The 21,400-nt window shown below is 41.2% G+C and overlaps 3 non-coding genes across 3 annotated transcripts; all 3 read right to left on the bottom strand.

Annotated features, from left to right (window-relative positions):
* Positions 1-6,256: 6,256 nt before the first annotated feature.
* Positions 6,257-6,328, bottom strand: TRNAA-CGC (transfer RNA alanine (anticodon CGC)). The gene has a single exon. It is a non-coding gene; the product is annotated as a tRNA-Ala (tRNA).
* Positions 6,329-11,120: 4,792 nt separating this feature from the next.
* On the bottom strand, positions 11,121-11,192 carry TRNAA-AGC (transfer RNA alanine (anticodon AGC)). Its single transcript has one exon. It is a non-coding gene; the product is annotated as a tRNA-Ala (tRNA).
* Positions 11,193-17,774: 6,582 nt separating this feature from the next.
* TRNAA-AGC (transfer RNA alanine (anticodon AGC)) lies at positions 17,775-17,846 on the bottom strand. The gene has a single exon. It is a non-coding gene; the product is annotated as a tRNA-Ala (tRNA).
* Between the last annotated feature and the right edge of the window lie 3,554 nt (positions 17,847-21,400).

Below are 21,400 nucleotides of genomic sequence, written 5' to 3'. Positions count from 1 at the left end.
ATCTTTCCGTCTCTTCGTCCAGGTATTAGAGGAGAGAGGCGTTCTCTCAAGGGATGTAGGCTTGTCGCAGAAGAGGATCTGCCTTCTCTAGTCCAAGACTATCGTGGCTTTGGGAGAGCCTTGCAGCTCTTTGCATCGTCGGGTGGACAAGTGGAGTGCCTTGGGGACGTACTTGAGGTGAGTTTTCATATAAAGTTCCGGAACCGCTGGGATGGGTAGCTTGGAAGCTGCTCAGATGCCCCGGTTTTCGCTCTTGAATGCTGTGGGAGATTCGACCCGTGGCAGCTGCAGCTTTGAGATCCAAGGAAGCGTCTTACTTAAGGTTTTTCTTGAAACGCGAAATACGGCAAAGTTTCTGTTGCTCGCTCCACATACTTCCACATCTTCCTCCTGAAGAAACTCTTCCTAACATTTGCAACAGGCTCCTTTACTCCTTACATGATGCTAGGAGGAGTCTCAAAGAAGTCTGAAGAACAGAACAGGAACTGAAGACCTTGGTTGCAGAAAGCCAGTCACAGAACAAAGGGTGATACCTACAGAGGAAACCACTCTCCCCTCACTCCTAGTACAGGCACAAAGGCAATATAGTGGAGTCCTTCACAAGCCAAGGGGATGGCCCCAAACTTGGCTGCACAGGTGACTTGTGACAACTGATGGACAGTTACAGCTTCCTCTGGACATTAAGAAAAGGAGATGGTGCGTTATGGAAGACCTCCAGGTTTCCTGACTTCTGTAATTAGAAAAAGAGACTGCTTTCTGAACATTTAGCAGATTTCTTGCCTGGTTTTCCCTTTTGTGGCTGAATTTTTTTTTTGAAGTGTATCTTCCTGTGGATCTCTGCTTAGGCATTGTGAGGCCAGAATCTGAAACTGTACAAACAGCTCTAACCTGGAGATATGCATTGTTCAGTAGTTTGGAAGGAGAGTGTCCCTGGAGAGTAAGTAGATTGAGGTTGAAACTGATGTATTGGGATTGGGAGTACAAGAGTTTATTATCTATCTGTGGAAAACAAAGGGATGAGTTTTCCCCTGGATTGATCTTGGACCCTGGAGTTCAGAATGTTTGCATTTCAGACTGGAAACTTTCCTAAAATACCTGTGTGTGCTAAGTCTCTTCAGACTCTTTGTAACCCCATGGATTGTAGCCTGCCAGGCTCCTCTGTCCATGGGCTTCTCCAGGCAAGAATACTGGAGTCGGGTAGCCATGCCCTCCTCCAGAGGATCGGATCAAACCCGTGTCTCTTATGACTCCTGCATTGGCAAGCATTCTTTACCACTAGTGCCACCTGGGAAGCCTCTTAGAATACTCAGAAAAAACACTATTTCCCTGTATAGATTTCTGCTGAGGTGACTGCTATTTTTTCATCATTTATCATTTGTTTGTAGTTAAACAACTTTTACGTAAGCTCCAGTTTGAGGGTCTCTGATGGAAAAAGTGACCACCAGTGCATCAAGTTGTCAACTACTGGCAGTGAAGTCTAGTGAAATATTTTAGTGAAATCTTCTTCAGCCTCCTGCAACCTGGGTTAGGAAGGAGCTAGAATAAAAGAACCACAAAAGAACTTGAATGCTTAACTTTCTGACAAGGAATCAGGTGGTCTGTCCATTAGGTCAACACAGACTACCATTTGCTGATACTTTCAGATTCCATACAAGTGGGAATTGCATGGTTGGGAAAACTGCTAACTGCTTTTTATAACTTTTTGGTGGTGGCGACTGCTGAGAATGCTTAGAGAGATTTGGTCAATAACAGAGCTAACAATGGGTAACCTTAGTGAATGGGCATGATTCCTTCCTGTATAAGGTTAAGAAAGAATTGCCATAGCCAAGAAGATTGAGTTTGACAAAGATATTTCAGGCAGCAAGAGGTCTTAGGGTATGTGGGCAAGAAGAATATATGAAAATGTGGGTACTTGGAACGGAACCCAATGTCCCATGCATGCCCCCAGGTCCTCACTGAGTTCTCAGAAGACTTTTCCTACCATCAGGTAACCAGCATTGCCTCTGAAGACCAAGTTATCAAAACAAGACAACCTTAAGTTCAATTTCACTATTTCTAAACTCCTTAGCTTTATCCTCTCTCAGGCATGGTTGTTCCAGGAGAAAGAAACCTTAATGATAGAAAGAAAGGCACTGTTCCTGATTTGCAGTAAGCTTGTGAGGAACTTGCCTCAAAGTTGGATTCCTATCAGATTAGATTGCTTGAATTGCCCATCCATTCCATCACTTGGGTGAGTCCCAGGACACAACATTCTCCTGCAATCTTCTTGAATATTATTCTCTATATTCTTTTGACTCTTGGATACATTACACAGTCCAAAAAATAAAATAAAATATACTTAAGTGCATGTGAAAATACTCCAAAATTTAATATGAATAGAAAAAAATCTAACTGTATTTCAAAGGGATGATATAACCTCATTCAAGAGAAAAATAGAGAACACATTCAAGTAAACAGAGTACTTTATCCCAATTGTAAAGACAAGAAAAAAAAAATCAGGGTATCCCTTCCTGATTACTTGTTAATTATAAGAGGGAAAATAAATTTACAGGGAAAGAAACCTATTAGACACAACTTTAACCAACTGATCAAAGCTGACATCACTAATGATGGGAAAAACTGACATCACATGCCACCTAGTGTGATAGAGGGAAATATAATTTCTGTGATATTCCTCCCAAATATTCATAACTTGAACTTAGTCTAATCATAATATAAATTGAAGAACAACCTATGAAATCACTGGCATGTGTATCTCCAAAACAGGTTAATCTCACAAAAGGCAAGATTGAGAAAATATTCCAGATTAAAGAAAAGGAGAGTGAAAAAGTTGGCTTGGAGCTCAACATTCAGAAAACAAAGATCGTGGCATCTGGTCCCATCACTTCATGGGAAATAGATGGGGAAACAGTGGAAATAGTGTCAGACTTTATTTTTTTGGGCTCCAAAATCACTGCGGATGCTGATTGCAGCCATGAAATTAAAAGACGCTTACTCCTTGGAAGGAAAGTTATGACCAACCTAGATAGCTTATTAAAAAGCAGAGACATTACTTTGCCAACCAAGGTCCGTCTAGGCAAGGCTATGGTTTTTCCAGTGGTCATGTATGGATGTGAGAGTTGGACTGTGAAGAAAGCTGATCGCCGAAGAATTGATGCTTTTGAACTGTGGTGTTGGAGAAGACTCTTGAGAGTCCCTTATACTGCAAGGAGATCCAACCAGTCCATTCTAAAGGAGATCAATCCTGGGTGTTCATTGGAAGGACTTATGCTAAAGCTGAAACTCCAATACTTTGGCCACCTCCTGTGAAGAGTTGACTCACTGGAAAAGACTCTGATGCTGGGAGGGATTGGGGGCAGGAGGAGAAGGGGACGACAGAGAATGAGATGGCTAGATGGCATCACCGACTCGATGGATATGAGTTTGAGTGAACTCCGGGAGTTGGTGATGGACAGGGAGGCCTGGTATGCTGTGATTGATGGGGTCGCAAAGAGTCGGACATGACTGAGCGACTGAACTGAACTTAACTGAACTGAAGGACTAAATTCTTACGTGATTTTGGAATGGACCTTAGCTTGGAGAGAAATTTCTAAAAAGAATTTTATTGGTAAAATTAGTTAGATATGCACTGTATATTAGAAAATACTTCTTATTAGCATTAAATTCCCTGAATTTTTTTTTTACTTTTATTTTATTTATTTATTTTTTTAAAAATACAGTTAAAAGTATTTTTATTAAAAAAGCACAAATGCAAAGAAATGAACAGAGGAAAATTTATGCGTCGAACCTGGACTGGTCACTTATGATAACACATGCTACAATTCCATTCTCCCCAATCATTCCACCTTCACCCTCTCCCACAGAGTCCCAAAGACTGTTCTAAATGCCTATGTCTCTTTTGCAGTCTCTTATACAGGGTTCAGGTTACCATTTTTCTAAATTCCATATATATGCGTTAATATACAGTATTGATGTTCTTCTTTCTGGCTTACTTCACTCTGTATAATTGGCTCCAATTTCATCCACCTCATTAAAACTGATTCAAATGCATTCTTTTTGATGGCTGAGAAATACTCCATTGTGTATATGTACCAAAGCTTATCCATTCATCTGCAGATGGACATCTAGGTTGCTTCCATGTCCTGGCTATTATAAACAGTGCTGCAATGAACATTGGAGTACATGTGTCTCTTTCAATTCTGGTTTCCTCGGTGTGTATGCCCAGGAGTGCGATCAAATTCCCTGAATTTGATCACTGTGCTGTGGTAAGGAAATGTGCTTGCTTTTAAGAGATATAGGAAAGACTCAGAGATCAAACCCAGGTCTCCTACATTGTGGCAGATTCTTTACTGTCTGAGACGCCAGGAATCCCCCAATATCATTAAGATATATAGGGGAAAGAGGTAAACTGGGAGATTGGGATTGACATATACACATCACTATATATCAAATAGATAACTAACAAGGACTGTTAGTCAGCATAAGAAACTCAATAGCATAAGAAACTCAGTACTCTGTATTGACCTACATGGGGAAAGAATCTAAAAAAGAGTGGATATATATATAGCTGATTTAATTTGCTGTTCAACAGAAACTAACACAACATTATAAATCAACCATACTCCAAAAAAATCTTTTTAAAAGAACCATGTTGAAAAACAGAACTATATACTGATGTATAAAATAAAAAGGATTATGATGGAAGTATTTAAGAAGATTGTGGATAAAAAGATATGATACCTGAAAATTGCTCTCAGTTTAGAAAAATATTCTTTGAGTAATTATACATTTCACAGTTGTTGGTTATTGAGGGAGAGGCAACCCAATGTTCTGAAATGACCCCAAGATTTGGACAGTATGTGCTTCCCCAGTGGTCCCCATCATATTGAAAACATGGCTAAGCAGAGACAAAGATGAAAATTTCCCAATTTATATTAGAATTTAGGAAATGTTTTGCCCTATTTTCCTTTCACACTCCTCGGTTGTGAGTAATCAACTAAGGACATTTGAAAGAGATTGAATTCCTTTCTCAGAGCTGGGAGGTGAGGAGCGGCTGCCCTGGTAGGGAAAGAAAGAGTAAAGTTGGGAGACAGCATTCCCTTCCCTCTCTGTAGAGATAATGATGGATTAGAAACCATAATGGCCCTTTAATGGGGCCATCAGTGAACAGTGACAGTTATCCTTTCTGGTAGCACCGCCCACTCATTCACTTGGTATTCTCTGCCTTCTTTTTGGACTAAGCTTTTGGCAATGGAGAGAGTAATCAAAGGGAAGACTTGCTGTTTCTCATCCCAAAACTTCACATAAAACAAAGAAAGCTTAAGCAATTTTTTCTCAAGCCTCTTATTTTCTTCTCCCCCCCACCCCCACCCCCTTAGTAATAGTGGAAAACAGAAGCCAAGACGACAAGAAGCCAACCCGATGGCACACTCCTTTTGAGTTTAGGGGATCTCTGCAGAGTAGACTGAATAATGGCTCCCAAAGATAGCAGGTCCCAAGCCCCAGAATTTGTGGATGTTACCTTATATAGAAAAAGGTCTTTGCAGCTTTAATTATATTAAAGATCTTAAAATGGGGAGATTACTTTGGTTTATATGGCTAGGCCCGATGTACTCACAAGTTTCTTTAAAAGAGAGGGGCAGAAGGATTTAGCATACAGAGAGGAGAAAGCAGTGTGACCACGGTGGCAGAGATTGGAGTAAGGCCGCCACAGGCTAAGGAATGCCACCAGCCACCAGAAGTTGGAAGAGGCAAGATTGTACACACACAGCCCAGAGCCTCTGGAGGGAGCACCACTCTGCCAACACCCTAATGTCTGTCTAGTGATATTAAATTTGGATTTTTGGCCTCCAGAAGGGTAAAAGAACAAATGTCTGTCGTTTTAAGCCACCAGGTTTATGCTAACTTGTTATGGCCTCTGCTGGGAAAGGTTGAGGGTGGGAGGAGAAGGGGAAGACAGAGAATGAGATGGCTGGATGGCATCACCGACTCGATGGACATGAGTCTGAGTGAACTCCGGGAGTTGGTGATGGACAGGGAGACCTGGCGTGCTGTGATTCATGGGGTCGCAGAGAGTCGGACACGACTGAGCGACTGAACTGAACTGAGGATACTAATAGACTTGTACTCTGCCAGTTACCTTGAGAGATTTTGAGCGTCATGAAGTCTAAAGAGTGCACCACTGAAACGAAATGTCTTAGGTTCTTGTGAGTAGGCAACGAGTGAAGGATTACAAAAACACATCTCAGTTTACAGCTGGAGGTGCCGGGGATTGAACCCGGGGCCTCGTACATGCGAAGCACGCGCTCTACCACTGAGCTACACCCCCTCGCCTAGTAACTGTCCCTGAGGGTACTTCAGGAAATACCTTACCATATTCTGTGGGCCTCTCCCCAACTGGTGTTTGTTGTTTTAGCAGTATTATGTGTTGCAGCAGGATTTATGACGTCTTTAAGACAAAGGAATTCACGGAGTTGTGAAGGATCCTGATTCTTTCTTTGGCAAATAAAACTTGAAGTGGAACAAAAAATACTGAAAACGTGTCAGAAAATTGACCGAGTTTTCCTTAGATAAAACACTTCTTGTTATTTGATGCTTGCTTTACAGGAATGTTAAGGACAAGATTTTAATGGGAAAACCCCAGGTGAAAATAAAAACTACCATCAGTTCGTTCAGCGATTCATTCCTAACACTATTCATTTTTATTACATCCTGAAGGCAACGGCAACCCACTCCAGTACTCTTGCCTGGAAAATCCCATGGACAGGGGAGCCTGGTGGCTGCTGTCTATGGGGTCGCACAGAGTCGGACACAACTGAAGTGACTTAGCAGCAAAGGCAACTAAGAAGGTTCATAGAATGGTCTAGGAGAATAGTGCTCAAGGTATGAATTAAACGGGCAGATTCAGGGATGGAAAGAAGCGTGGAATTTTAAAAGCAAGTTAGTAGGTAGACACAGGTTGGAGAGACCTACTGGATTTACAGAGCAAGAAACAAAGTAGAAGGCACATAAAAGAGAGCCCCATCATTCAAGAAATAGGAAGAAAAGAAAAAAAGAAGTTAGTTGTTCTTTTGCGCCCTTGTCAGTGAAAGGAGTCCTAAAAATTGGACCAGGCTCTGCACCCTGCATTAGCCACATGTTGGTTTTATTGTATTGGCATATAATCTTTTGAAATTTCTACTCTATATTTCCTATGGTTTTCTCATACTAAGTTCCTGACTTTTCCACTCAATCCTCTTCTCCCTTAAATTACAGAGGTGAATTTCCTTGGAGAAGCCTATGATTGGAAAGGGGGGAAAATTCCATTTGGATCTGAGCCCTAATATAATACATAAAACCAATGGTGAAAATTCATGATATTCTTTTACATGTTTAGCCTTTTGCAACTTGATGAATTCCTGTGCTTCAGTTCAGTTTAGTTGCTCAGTCGTGCCTGACTCTTTGTGACCCCATGGACTGCAGCACACCAGGCTTCCCTGTCCATCAACAACTCCTGGAGCATGCTCAAACTCATGACCATCGAGTTGGTGATGCCATCCAACCATCTCATCCTCTGTCGTCCCCTTCTCCTCCTGCCCTTAATCTTTCCCAGCATCAGGGGCTTCCCCAATGAGTCAGTTCTTTGCATCAGGTAGTCAAGTATTGGAGTTTCAGCTTCAGCATCAGTCCTTCCAATGAATATTCAGGACTGATTTCCTTTAGGATTGTCTGGTTCAATCCCCTTGCAGTCCAAGGGACTCTCAAGAGTCTTCTCCAACACCACAGTTCAAAAGCATCAATTCTTTAGCGCTCAGTTTTCTTTATAGTCCAACTCTCACATCCATACATGACTACTGGAAAAACCATAGCTTTGACTAGATGGATATTTGTTGGCAAAATAATGTCTCTGCTTTTTAATAAGCTGTCTATGTTGGTCATAACTTTTCTTCCAAGGAGCAGGTGTCTTTTAATTTCATGGCTGCAGTCACCATCTGCAGTGATTTTGGAGCCCAAGAAAATAAAGTCTGTCATTGTTTCCACTGTTTCCCCATCTATTTGCCATGAAGTGATGGAACCAGATGCCATGATCTTAGTTTTCTCAATGTTGAGTTTTAAGCCAACTTCTTCACTCTCCTCTTTCACTTTCATCAAGAGGCTCTTTAATTCTTCGATTTCTTTCATAAGGGTGGCATCATCTGCATATCTGAGGTTATTGATATTTCTCCTGGCAATCTTGATTCCAGCTTGTGTTTCATCCAGCCCAGCATTTCTCATGATGTACTCTGCATATATGTTAAATAAGCAGGGTTACAATATACCTCCTTAACGTACTCCTTTTCCTATTTGGAACAGTCTGTTGTTCCATATCCAGTTCCAACTGTTGCTTCTTGACCTGCAAACAGATTTCTCAGGAGGCAGGAAAGGTGGTCTGGTATTCCCATCTCTTGAAGAATTCTCCACAGTTTGTGGTGATCCGCACAGTCCTATGGTTGGAGCATGTGAATACATTTCTCTTAACACAGTAAATACAAGTGGCAAAAAGACATCATAAAATTGCAATTTGAAAACAAAAAGAGAGAAAATATGTCAACAGAATAGAAAATGACCTATTACTCCTATTAAAGAAAGTCTGGCTCCTGAGTGCTAGCTCTTACTTTCTTCGAAGAGGTAAATCCTAAAATGAAGATATTTAACTTGGGAAAGATCTTATCCTACTTAAAATGTTGATGAAATCAAAACTACAATGAGATATCACCTCACACCAACCAGAATGGCTATCCTATAAGAATCCGGAAGCAATATATACTGGAGAGGGTGTGGAAAGAAGGGAACACTCCTATACTGTTAATGGGAATGTAAACTGGTATAGCAGCCACTATGGAGCAAAATATGGAGATTCCTTAAAAAACTAAAAATAGAGCTACTGTATGACCCTGCAATCTCACTCTTGGGTCTATATCCAGATAAAAACATGATCTAAAAGAATACATGCACCTCAGTGTTCATTGCGGCAGTTTACAGTAACCAAGGCATAGAAGCAACCTAAATGTCTATCAATAGAGGAATGGATAAAAAAGATGCAGTACATATATACAATGGACTATTATTCAGCCATTAAAGATGAAATAATAGCACTTGCAGCAACATGGATGGACCTAGAGATTGTCAATCTGAGTGAAATAAGTCAGACAGAGAAGGAAAAATATCGTATGACAGCCCTTATATGTGGAATCTAAAAAACAAAGGACACAAATGAACTTACAAAACAGAAAGAGACTCACAGACTTGGAGAACAAATTTATGGTTGCCGGGGAGGGAGGATGAGGGAAAAGGATACTTAGGGACTTTTGATGGAAATGTATACACTGCTATATTTAAAATGTATAAGCAACAAGGACCAATTGGATAGCATATGGAACTCTGTTCAATGTTATGTGCAGTCTGAACAGGAGCGGAGTTTGGGGGAGAATGGATACATGTATATGTATGACTGAATTCCTTCACTGTCCACCTGAGACTATCACAACATTGTTAATAGGCTATACCCCAATACGAAATAAAAAGTTTTTTTTGAAGTTGCTGAGCAGAAACAAAGATATGAGCTTCCTAGTTCATATTGGAAGTTAGCACCATCTTGACTGAAAAACTTGCAAAAAATTTTATTTTAAAAAAACTTGACATCTAATTCAATTATGTATACGGATTTAAAAATACTAGTAAATATCATATTATCACGAGAGGGGAAACAGTTTCAATTATAAGAATACAAAACTGGTTCAGCAATAGAAATACATGTTTGCAATTGTTTTTACTACATTAGAATAGGAAGTAGGAAAATTGTTAATAAAATAAGCCATATATTTATAATATATAATCATTCTAACCCACATTGGAGCACTCAAACCAGTGACTCTCAAACTTTAACGTGCAAAGGAAACACTTAGGGATCCTGTCGAAATGTTGGTTCTAGTTCAGTAAGTCTGAGGGGGAACTGACATCCTGCATTCTAACAAGGTACCACCAACTGCTTTGGTACAAGGACCCAGGGTTTGGAAAATTTCTATCCGATAGAGGGCGCAATGGTCTCAGATAAAATTACTTCTGTAATTTAACTAAATTATCTCAGTTCAGTTCAGTTCAGTTCAGTCGCTCAGTCGTGTCCGACTCTCCGCGACCCCATGAATCACAGCACGCCAGGCCTCCCTGTCCATCACCAACTCCCGGAGTACACTCAAACTCATGTCCACAGAGTCGGTGATGCCATCCAGCCATCTCATTCTCCGTCGTCCCCTTCTCCTCCCGCCCCCAACCTTTCCCAGCATCAGAGTCTTTTCCAGTGAGTCAACTCGTCTCATGAGGTGGCCAAAGTATTGGAGTTTCAGCTTTAGCATCAGTCCCTCCAATGAACATCCAGGATTGATCTCCTTTAGAATGGACTGGTTGGATCTCCTTGCAGTATAAGGGACTCTCAAGAGTCTTCTCCAACACCACAGTTCAAAAGCATCGATTCTTCGGCGATCAGCTTTCTTCACAGTCCAACTCTCACATCCATACATCTAGTTAAGTCCTATTCTCCGGTAAGAGTAAAAACAGACCAAAACTGGAAATTAATCTCTGACGTTTGAGATCTTCAGCCCAAGGTACTTCCCAACGGAGCTATTTATGCCTAAGTGTGACATCTCCACATCCACTGATGAAAATAAATTTCTCGATTTCCATGTTTGGAACGCTGTCTTCTTGCTCAATGTGCAGTCTAATCATGACCAACACGGCTCAGAGAACAAAACACACTAAAAAAAAATTGGCTTGAGATTGTGTGTTTTTCTTTTGTTAAATTCTGCCATCCTTGTCTCTTCTTTCCTGCTTTTAAAATATTAATAATACTGCAAAATGAAACCAAAGGCAAAAAGGCTCGTCAATTTGGTGACGGGCTTTCTGTTCGGAATCGCGAGCTGCTGAAGGAACCCAGGCTTTATCTTTTCATCTTTTCCTCCTTACGCAGCCATCCTGAGTGCTGCCAAACCGGAGGAGTAGAAAAAGAGCAGCACTAATACTAATAGGAAATAGTTGTGAAATAGGTTTACTTTCTTTTTGAGCAAGGAAAGAATAAAAAGGGAAAGAAACAAAGGCCTTTCAAAAAGTGGAGGTGCCGGGGATTGAACCCGGGGCCTCGTGCATGCTAAGCACGCGCTCTACCACTGAGCTACACCCCCTAGCCAGTCACGAACCCTCGGGAATATATTCAAGACAGAAGACAGTTTGGGGGCAGTTTTACAAGAATTAACATTAAACTAGTCTAATGTGTCAAATTTCACTTACTTCCAAAACCTTAGAACCTAAATATAGGTCCTATATCGTGCTTTGCTAAAAGAAGAGTAAATTGCATTCTAGATGGAGAGCCCCCGTTGGTGGTCCTAGGACCTTTTTGTTTCTGTCTGGAATCACTTCCCTGCCGCAGTTAGAAGAGCCTGATGAAATATTTTCTCTCCTTTCTTCACTTTCTCCTTTCTCCACTTTCTCCTTTCTTCACTCTTTCCTAGATGCTTTAAAGGACTGCCAGAAAGTCACAAAGTATAATGCGGTGGAAAGCAACCAAATTAGCTCCAGAAGAGAGAAGATGGAAGGACAAATGGAGAGCCGTTTGTTTCGGCCGCCGAGAGAGCGGGCTCCTTGGCTACGATCGCACCCCCTTGGGGTAGAATAGAAGGCCATTTAAGAAGGCTCACCTGTGATGCGCATTAACCCTCGGTTAAAAACCCTTCGCACTGCTGGACTAGTTCACTCACTGCATCCTTCTCAGAGGCTCTGAGTCTCTCGCGTTCAGCCCCATAAACCAACAGAGCCTCAGGTAACAATGGGAAAGTTGCTTAAATGGACAAAATACACAATAAGGTACTGCGGTAAATACTTCTCCAGTCAGAGATGAAAAAGATGTTGATAACAATAGCAAATAATGAACTCAGTTCAAGATGTTAGAAATGAACAAAATAAGCCAAAAAGAAGGAAGGGTTGATAAAGACGAACGAGAAAATTGAGTTTTGCTATTTTTTTTAAGTAAAACTAGTTAAAGAAAAAAACTGGATATTTGAAAAGTCAACAAAGCTCCAACCATCATAACCAAGAAGAGGAAAAAAAAGTGCAGACAGACAAAACTAAAACTGATGAAAGGAAATATCTATCAAATAACTATCAAACAGAAAAATTTTTTAAAAGTCATAAAGACACAGCTTAGCAAATGACTTGAAAACTTTAGATGAAGTGGATTTTATAAATGCACTATACCCAAATTACTTCTTGTAGAGACAGAAAGTCTAAACATGTCATTACTATAGAAAAAAACAGTTGAACAGGCAACTCCCCCAAAATGGAACCAAGCACAAATACTTTCACAAAGAAATTTTACCAATATCAGAAAATTATGATGCTGCTTAAAATTTTCAAAGCATGGAGAAAGAAGGAGCTCTTCCAGTTCATTTTATAACATGAGAACAATGTTCATCACAAACTTTTTCAGTTTGCACAAAAAATGAAAAATAGAGTCTAATTTCACATAATACAGAATGTTCAATTGGGGTTTATTCCAGAAATGCAAAGATCACTCATTATCAAGGACAATATTAACAAAGATTCTCTCCTCTACCAATCTCTACTCAGGATTCCCTGAACTCTTTTTCAAACAGAACTTGACTTTTGGATTTCTGTTTTCTTATCTGTGTTGTTCACTTTTAGCAAGAATCCTGTTAGGTTGGTTTGGCTAGAATCCTCTATTTGCATATCTGGTTACCCTTGATATCTAATTGTGTTCCTCATCCTCTACCATCCCCTAGGTAATGTCTGATCAGGTGGACTACTTTCAGCAGGAATCCTGTTTGGTTGGTTTAGCCAGAATTCTGCCTTACCGCAGATGTTTCCTTTTAGTAATTTTCTATCCACTGACCCTCAACCCACCCTCCCCCGCTCCTTAGCTATAAATTCTCACTTGCCTATGCTGTATTTGAAATTGACTCTATTTCTGTACTGAGGCCTTTTCCCCTATCACAATATTCCTGACTAAAATAATTTTGACCTCTTATCTACTGTCCAGCTCTGGTTTATCTTTGACAACATTAATAAAATATAATCCATCAAATTAGTAAACGTAAGGAGAAAAACCATACATGATCATCTCCACAGTTGCACAATAGGCGCTGACAAAAGTCAACATATATCCAACACTGTAGAGGAGTGAATAATGCCCAGCAAAAATGCATGTCCACTTGGAACCTGAAAATGTGACCTTATTTAGAAATAGTGTCTTTAAAGATATAATTGGTTTAAAAGATGTCATATTGGATTAGGGTGAGTTCCTAAATCCAATGACTGATGTCCTTACAAGAGGAGAACATGCAGAGACAGAGATACAGAGGGATGAAGGTCGTATGACAATGGAGGCAGAGATTAGAGCGATGCAGCTACAATCTAAGGATTCCCAGGAGCCACCAGAAAGTAAAATGAGGCATTATTTGAAAGGAGATACAGATGTAAGGTAAATCTGGTTAATTAAAAACTCAGAAATAAATTTAAAATTAAACACACACACACAACTCAGAAGCATGGCAGTAGGAAGAACTCCATGAATGTGCTCATCAGAGAAACTGTGGAAATTTTATAAATTATCCAGAAATGGTTCTAAGGGCATATGTCATATTCAGTTCAGTTCAGTCGCTCAGTCGTTTCCTACTCTTTGTGACCCCATGAATCACAGCACGCCAGGCTTCCCTGTCCATCACCAACTCCCGGAGTTCACTCAAACTCACCTCCATTGAGTCGATGATGCCATCTAGCCATCTCATTCTCTGTCGTCCCCTTCTCCTCCTCCTCCCAATCCCTCCCAGCATCATAGTCTTTTCCAGTGAGTCAACTCTTCGCATGAGGTGGCCAAAGTATTGGAGTTTCAGCTTTAGCATCAGTCCTTCCAATGAACACCCAGGACTGATCTCCTTTAGAATGGACTGGTTGGATCTCCTTGCAGTCCAAGGGACTCTCAAGAGTCTTCTCCAACACCACAGTTCAAAAGCATCAATTCTTTGGTGATCAGCTTTCTTCACAGTCCAACTCTCACATCCATACATGACCACTGGAAAAATCATAGCCTTGACATATGTCATATTAAGAAAGGTTAATTCAAGAAAATATACTAAAGTTCAGTAATAACAATGAGAATTTGTCATTTGAATCACAACCTACTCCCTCCCTCTCTCTTCCCAGGCCAGGCTGACAGAAAGTCTACTCCAAACTATACAAGCCAAGGAAACAAAGTTCCCCCTCCCCCAACCCCAGTTTCCATTTGGAGAGCTCTAGTATCTTTCCTTCATTTCTAATCATACCCTCAGCTCCTTCTTGCGGAGACTAAGTTCTGGGAAAGTGCAGCCAAGAAGTGAGGACTCTCATCTTTCCACTCATGGAAAACGGATTCTATTTTATCGTGTCCTGAAAATACTGGGGCCCCTTCATACCCATCATGAGACAGAGGTTCCAGGCCAGGAGAGAGATGCCGAGAAGACTGCCTCTTGCCCAGCACCCAGCTACTATAACAGGAGTGTTACTCAGAAAGAAGTATGCTACTGTCTCTGCCCCCAGCTGAAAGGCTGAAGGGAATCCTTCAAGTTGAAGCAAGAAGCTGATGAACAGCAATATAAAACTGATCAAAAATATACAACTCCTTGGTAAAGGAAAAGAGACAGATAAATATAGAATCCTATAAAATTGTAATGTAGGTGTATAAGTCACCTTTAAATCTGGTATAGAATTTAAAAAGCATAAAACTTAATTATAACTCTAAGTTAACGATTACACCATATAAAAGATATTTTGTGTCATCAATAACAAAGTAGGAGAGGGCAAAGATTATTATAACTTTTATATGTTTTATGTAATTGCACTGATAACCACAAAGAAAACAGCTCTAGAATATACACAAAGGGAAATCAGAAGGAAATCAAAGCGTGTCTATCACAATCAGTTGCAGCAGCTATAACAGAATCCTCATGTATTCTAAAATAAGCCCCCCTCATTCTAATAAACATTGAATCTATTGAAAATCAGGAATTAGAATAGAAGTAAAAATAATTTGGTTGCGGAGAAAGAGAAATTATTGATGCCATGTGCTGTTTTTGGTATGAGGTAGCTGTTTTCACGGAGAAGGCGATGGCACCCCACTCCAGTACTCTTGCCTGGAAAATCCCATGGGCGGAGGAGCCTGGTAGGCTGCAGTCCATGGGGTCGCTCAGAGTTGGACACGACTGAGCGACTTCACTTTCACTTTTCACTTTCATGCATTGGAGAAGGAAATGGCAACCCACTCCAGTGTTCTTGCCTGGAGAATCCCAGGGACAGCAGAGCCTGGTGGCTGCTGTCTATGGGGTCGCACAGAGTAGGACACGACTGAAGTGACTTAGCAGCAGCAGCAGCAGCAGCTGTTTTCAACCAAAAAAAGAGAGAGAGAGAGAGAGAGGCAGAAAATATTCATAAGTGGTAAGAGTTCTGTTGTCTTTTTATTTTCTGGTTAAAAACTGAAAGGAGATTCTGATTTAAATCCCAAGAGGTCCTCTTGAGGCTTTTACCCTGAAGCATGATTTAAAGTGGTGAACTGCTTTTAATACACTAGGTCCCTCTCACTTCACTGTCCCAGAGACCAAGCAGTCATATGTACTTAGAACTGATGGTTCTTCTCATGTTGGCACAGTTGTTTGTCTCAGCAGTTTTTATAAGCTTTGAAAAGACATGGATCATGTGAGCAAGAACATACCAGTGTGGAAATTCTAAAACAGAATCCAAATAAGATGCAGAGGAGAGGAGGCAGTTGTCTAGGCTGACTGCTAAGCTTTTCAGAGGCAAGAGGTCTGGTGAGGTCAGATATAAGTGTATTCAAAAGCTGATGAAGCGGACTGAGCTCACCAGAGTTATCTATTGATATCACTGTATTAATGAGTCTCCTCTGATCCCTCTGTCAGGTAGAGAAAGGGGGCCTATATCCCTACTTCCATATGCTGACTAATGTTCCACCTAGACAACTCTGATTTGTTGATGGTCTGTATCTTCAAAAATTCAAGGTATACTATCCTGGAGACATAGCAACTTCTTAGCACTCTGTAAAGGAAGCTACCCCCTTTGCCAATATCTACTCAGGTGACTGCATTAATAGTTCTAATGTGAGGATCTTTGCTAAAGATTTTGGAGTTAACATCTATACTGAGAGTACATATAATTTCAGCTTTTTGTGATTTTGCAATGATATAATATAGAAACATGGAGATTTTTATTTGTCTTGGCAACCTCAATTAAAAATTGGAAAATATTGGGAGTTCCCTGGTTGCCTAGTGGTTAGGATTCTAGACTTTTACTGCCATGGAATTCAATTTCACTGGATTCAATCCCTGGTTGAGGAGCTGAAAGAATGCATGGCCCTCTCCTCAAGAAAGGAAAATGCTAGTGATTTCTTAGAGGAAAAATAGTTCAGTTATGAATACTGACTGGAGAAGGAAATGTCAACCCACTCCAGTACTCTTGACTGGAAAATCCCATGGCCAGAGGAGCGTGGTAGGCTACAGTCCGTGGTGTTGCAGAGAGGCGGAGACGACTGAGCGACTTCACTTCACTTCACTTCATGAATACTGAATCCTACTCTAAAGGCAGAATTTTGAAGCTAAAGAAAAATGCCAAGAAACATAATTTTAAGAATCTAGAAGGACATATTCAAAAACAATAATCTACCATTACGGGGAAATTTTGACCATCTCAGAACTCTCATACATAGCAACGGATTTTGGTGTCCCCAAGATAACCATTTGGTGGCACCTAAGTCATTCTCCAGAGCTTTGATGCTTACATCATGTACAGGAAAGCATTTATAACGGCAAGGACGAATTCCTCCGAACTCTCCAAAGTTATTACTAGGAATACCTACCAAGAAGCTCTTTTGGGTAGCTGAATCTTTTCTATCTGTATTTATCATACCTCCCCTCCCCAAAAAGAAAAAAAAAACAACTGAAGTTATGGCAAGGCTTCAGTCCTTTATCTCAAAGACTGGATATTTACAAATAAATTTCATTCAGTTGTCCAAATTTTTTAAAAATTAAAAATGTTTCACATTCTACTTCATCAGGTAAAAAGGGCAGAACTTATTTAACACAATAAGAACTCTATCTAGATATGAAGTTTATATTATAATTTAAAAGTTACTCAGGAACAATGAGTTAAAGAAGCGCATATAAAATATAAAAATAGAAGGAGAGAGCAGGGAAAGAAAGGGAGGCTGTAATGGGTAAAGAGTGGTAGGGGAAAACGAAGTAAAGCTTTCCTTCCTCTCCTCAAATCTATTCCTTGACCCAGCAAGAGCCCAGAAAACGAAGGGATCTAAACAGAATTTCCTGTGGACTTCACATTTGCTTTTATTTTTTTCTGCTTTCTGTGTTTCTTGCTCTTAGATGATACTGCGAAATGTAACTATTGTAATTGGACTTATTAATTTGGTACCTCGCTTGTTTTCCGGTTTCCGCAGTCCTGAGCGCGTTGGTACTCCCTCAGCCTCTTTAATCATGTTTGCTAGTTGACTCAGCTACCCACGGCGGTGTTATGCCCTAGGGCAAAAAAGGGTCCATATTAAAAACAAAATAGTTCTTGCTTTTTGTGTGATTTAAAAGACCTGAAAGAGAACAAAAGAACCAGAAAAGAGGGCAGGCGGTGGGCGTTCTTGGCAAACGAGGGTGCGTCTAGCGCTGATTGAGAACCCAGAACAAATTCGGCCCCAAGAAAAGTGGAGGTGCCGGGGATTGAACCCGGGGCCTCGTGCATGCTAAGCACGCGCTCTACCACTGAGCTACACCCCCTTCCGTCGCGCTTCTTTTAGTATTATTCCTATGACCCGTCACCACATCTTCCGCAAGACACTTTACCTCACGAAATTCAGTCTTTGAACTTTCTCTACTGAAGACTGTCTTGTCACTAGGCTGTAAGAACGAAAACTAAATATTATACCGAAAGTCCCGTCTGGTCCTGAGCTCTCTCACTACGGGTCACCCTCTCGGACACCAGCTCGACGGCCACCTGCCTGTAGCGAAGGGGGAGCGCCTGACTGGCCGCTCCCAGGGAGAGGTCTGGGATAAGACCTCTGCTTAAATAGGTTGCCAGAAAACCGAAAGTATAATGCCGGAGGATAAAAAGAAGCCCTAAACGGTGCCATGGGGATTTAGGTCCAGGTAGGAGAGAAGACTGGAGGCAATCGTGACAGGCCCGCGTCTGTCGCTTCCCTCCTTCGGGTAAGCTCCCGCCTCAAGACTCAGAGTCCGGGACACGCATGGTGGCTGCGTCTCCCGGGCTTTCAACCTCGGGTCTCGAGAACCACCGAGACGTGCGCGTGGAAGAGGAGAGAAACCGAGCAGCCTTAGAGCGCCCCCTTTCGGAACTGAACAGTACCCAGAAGGAAGGCGTTTCAAGGCGTCGGCTCGATCCGCAGAATGATTTAACTGTATAAACCCTTCAGGCGCCTGCAGTAGTTAGACCCCACGCCCTCCGAGGGGCAACGCTCAGGCGCTTCCCGCCGTTCTCTGACTTTGGGTACCAGGGTCAACCCAGAAATGAGTATTGGGAGCAAATCCTAAATCATTTTCCATCTAACCTTTCTTCTGATTCTCACTCCTGTGGACTCTTGGAGACCTGAAATCACCACCTCCCTTTCGGCTCTTCCCCCAACTCCGGATCTGGCGGTCCTGGAGGATCCGACCCGGCCGGATCCCAGAGGACTTGCGGGAGTCATCGGATTTTGGTGTTCATTCGCTCAGTCTTGTCCGACCCAGTGGACTGCAGCACACCAGGCTTCCCTATCCTTCACCATCTCCCGGAGCTTGCTTAAACGCCTGTCCATCTCATCTTCCCCTTCTTCTCCTGCTTTTGGGTATACAATGCTTGGGCCACAGGCGACTCTCAGAGAGGCTAAAGGGACATATGAGTGCTTTTTAGACAACACTGTGGAGCGGGAAGGGGATTGTCGGGGAGATCCATAAAGATGGAAAATCACCTGGAGGAACTGAATAAAACTATAGATTGCTGGGCCCCACTGTCTAGATGCTGAGTGCTCTCAGAATCTTGGGTTCTTAAGTTATTCCACTGAAAAAGGGAACCTCCTACACTGTTGGTGGGAATGTAAATTGGTGCAGCCTCTATGGAAAACAGTATGTTGACTCCTCAAAAAACTAAAACAGAGTTGCCATTTGATCCAGCAATTCCACTTCTGAGCATATACCCAGAAAAACTATGCTTCAAAAAGATACATGCACCCCTAGGTTCATTGCATCCCTATTTACAATAGCCAAGACATGGAAGCATTCTAAATGTCCATGGATAGATGAATGGATAAAGAAGATATGGTGCATATATACAGTGGAATATATCTCAGCCATAAAAAAGAAATAAAGAATGCCATTTGCAGCAGCATGGATGGACCTAGCGGTTATCATGTTAAGTGAAGTAAGAGAGTGAAAGACAAATATCATATGATATCACCTATATGTGGAAACTAAAACATGACACACAAACTTATCCATGAAACAGAAACAGACTCACAGAAATAGAGAAGAGGTGTAGGGGAGGGGGGAGAGATTGGGAGTTTGAGATTTGCACATGCAGATTTGGAGAAGAAAATGGCAACCCACTCCAGTATTTTTGCCTGGAAAATTCCATGGACAGATGAGCCTGACTACAGTCCATGGGGTCTCAAGAGTCAGACATGACTTAGCAACTAAACCACCACCATCAAGTACAGACTATTCTATACAGAATGGGTAAACATCAATGTCCTACTGTACAGCACAGGAAACTATACGTTCTGCAGTAAACCATAATGGAGAAGAATATAAAAAAGAATGTATATATATGTGTATAAAAATGTATATATATGTGTGTATAAAAGAATCACTTTGCTGTACAGGAGAAATTAGCATTGTAAATCAACTATATACTTCAATAAAATTTTAAAAATTATAAATGTCCCTCAATTGAGTCTGATAAACAAATTAGTTTGGGAACAACTGGACCTGAAACTCTAGGAACAGAAACTGACATGAACTAGGATCCTGGAAAAGTTAATACAAGAGGAGGAGAAAACAAGAAGGGAAAAGAGGGCGCCCGCGAGCAGGAGACAGAAAGGTGGGAGGAAGACTGCTGAGGAGCGGGTCTTTCAAAGCTATGGTAAACAAAACAGTATGGTAACGTATTGGCATTAAAAAAAAGACAGGAACCTCCCTGGTGGTCCAGTGGTTAAGACTCCAAGCTTCCTGGGACCGGAGGCGAGAAGGGAGGGGGAAGGGTGGCATAGCTGATCAGGGAACTAAAGATTCCTGGTAGGGTGCACCAAAAAGATATAATTCAATTGCTTTTAATGTTAAGGGTTTCCCTAGCTCAGTGGTAATGATCTGCCTGCAGTGCAGGAGACCCAGGTTTGATCCCTGGGTTGGGAAGCTTTCTGTAGAAGGGAATGGAGACCCACTCCAGTATTCTTGCCTGGAGAATTCCATGGAGAGAGGAGCCTGGTGGGCTATAGTCCATGGGGTCTTGAAGAGTTGGACAGGACTGAGTGACTAACACTATGATAAAATATCTAAATTTTAAAAATGAATTAAAGATTTGAACAGTGAAGAGGAGGAAGGAATAAAAAGTACCAAAAAAAAAAAAAAAGGTACAAAATTGAGTTAGGGGAGATCAATTTTTGCTTGCAAATGGAATGGATGCCAAGATGAAAATCCAAGAGAATCCACTAAGGAGTTTAGACTTCAAAAGTTTGTTTTCTTTTGTGGAATATAGTCACCTGTTTCCAAAGATTGCAACTTGTGCAAAACTCATTTCCAGCTAGCATCAATAGTTTGCCTTCAAATTTCTAAATTTGTTTGTTAGAGGGTATTAAGATTCCTTCAGTCTGTATTTTCACTCTTGGCCAAACGATTATTAATAAGATCACAAATTCTAAAATGTTCTTTTCTTAAAATCATGTGTCAAAATGGTTTCATTTCTGCAGTATCATCCATAACAGAACTGAAAATGGCAGGTCTATAGCTTGTTGAGCTTTATATCTGCCTCCATTTCCTTTTAACCTTTCTGAAATGTAAATTCTAAGGTTTTAAACTCTAAAGTTCTTTTTATGCAGTGCAAATACTGTGATTTCTAAATATGATTGGGAGAAGAAAAATCTGTTAAGCAGTCAAAGTAGTGGAGGCAAAGGAGAGGGACAGAATTGATTTAGAGAGAATGTGTGAAGATGAAATTTGGGGCAAGTAAGCCTGACCGTTACCTAGATCTCTGAAAAAAGAAGATGCATTCCTTCTTCCCGTTTCAGTTCGGTTCCGTTCAGTCAGTAGAAGGGACCCCCGCCCACCCCTGTCCACATAACTTT

The sequence above is a fragment of the Moschus berezovskii genome, chromosome 23 (assembly GCF_049115385.1).
Source record: "Moschus berezovskii isolate FMDL1 chromosome 23, NW_MosBer_1.0, whole genome shotgun sequence".
NCBI classification, from domain to species: domain Eukaryota; kingdom Metazoa; phylum Chordata; class Mammalia; order Artiodactyla; family Moschidae; genus Moschus; species Moschus berezovskii.
The sequence above is the reverse complement of the archived record's forward strand: the minus strand, read 5'-3'. Positions and strand labels throughout refer to the sequence as shown.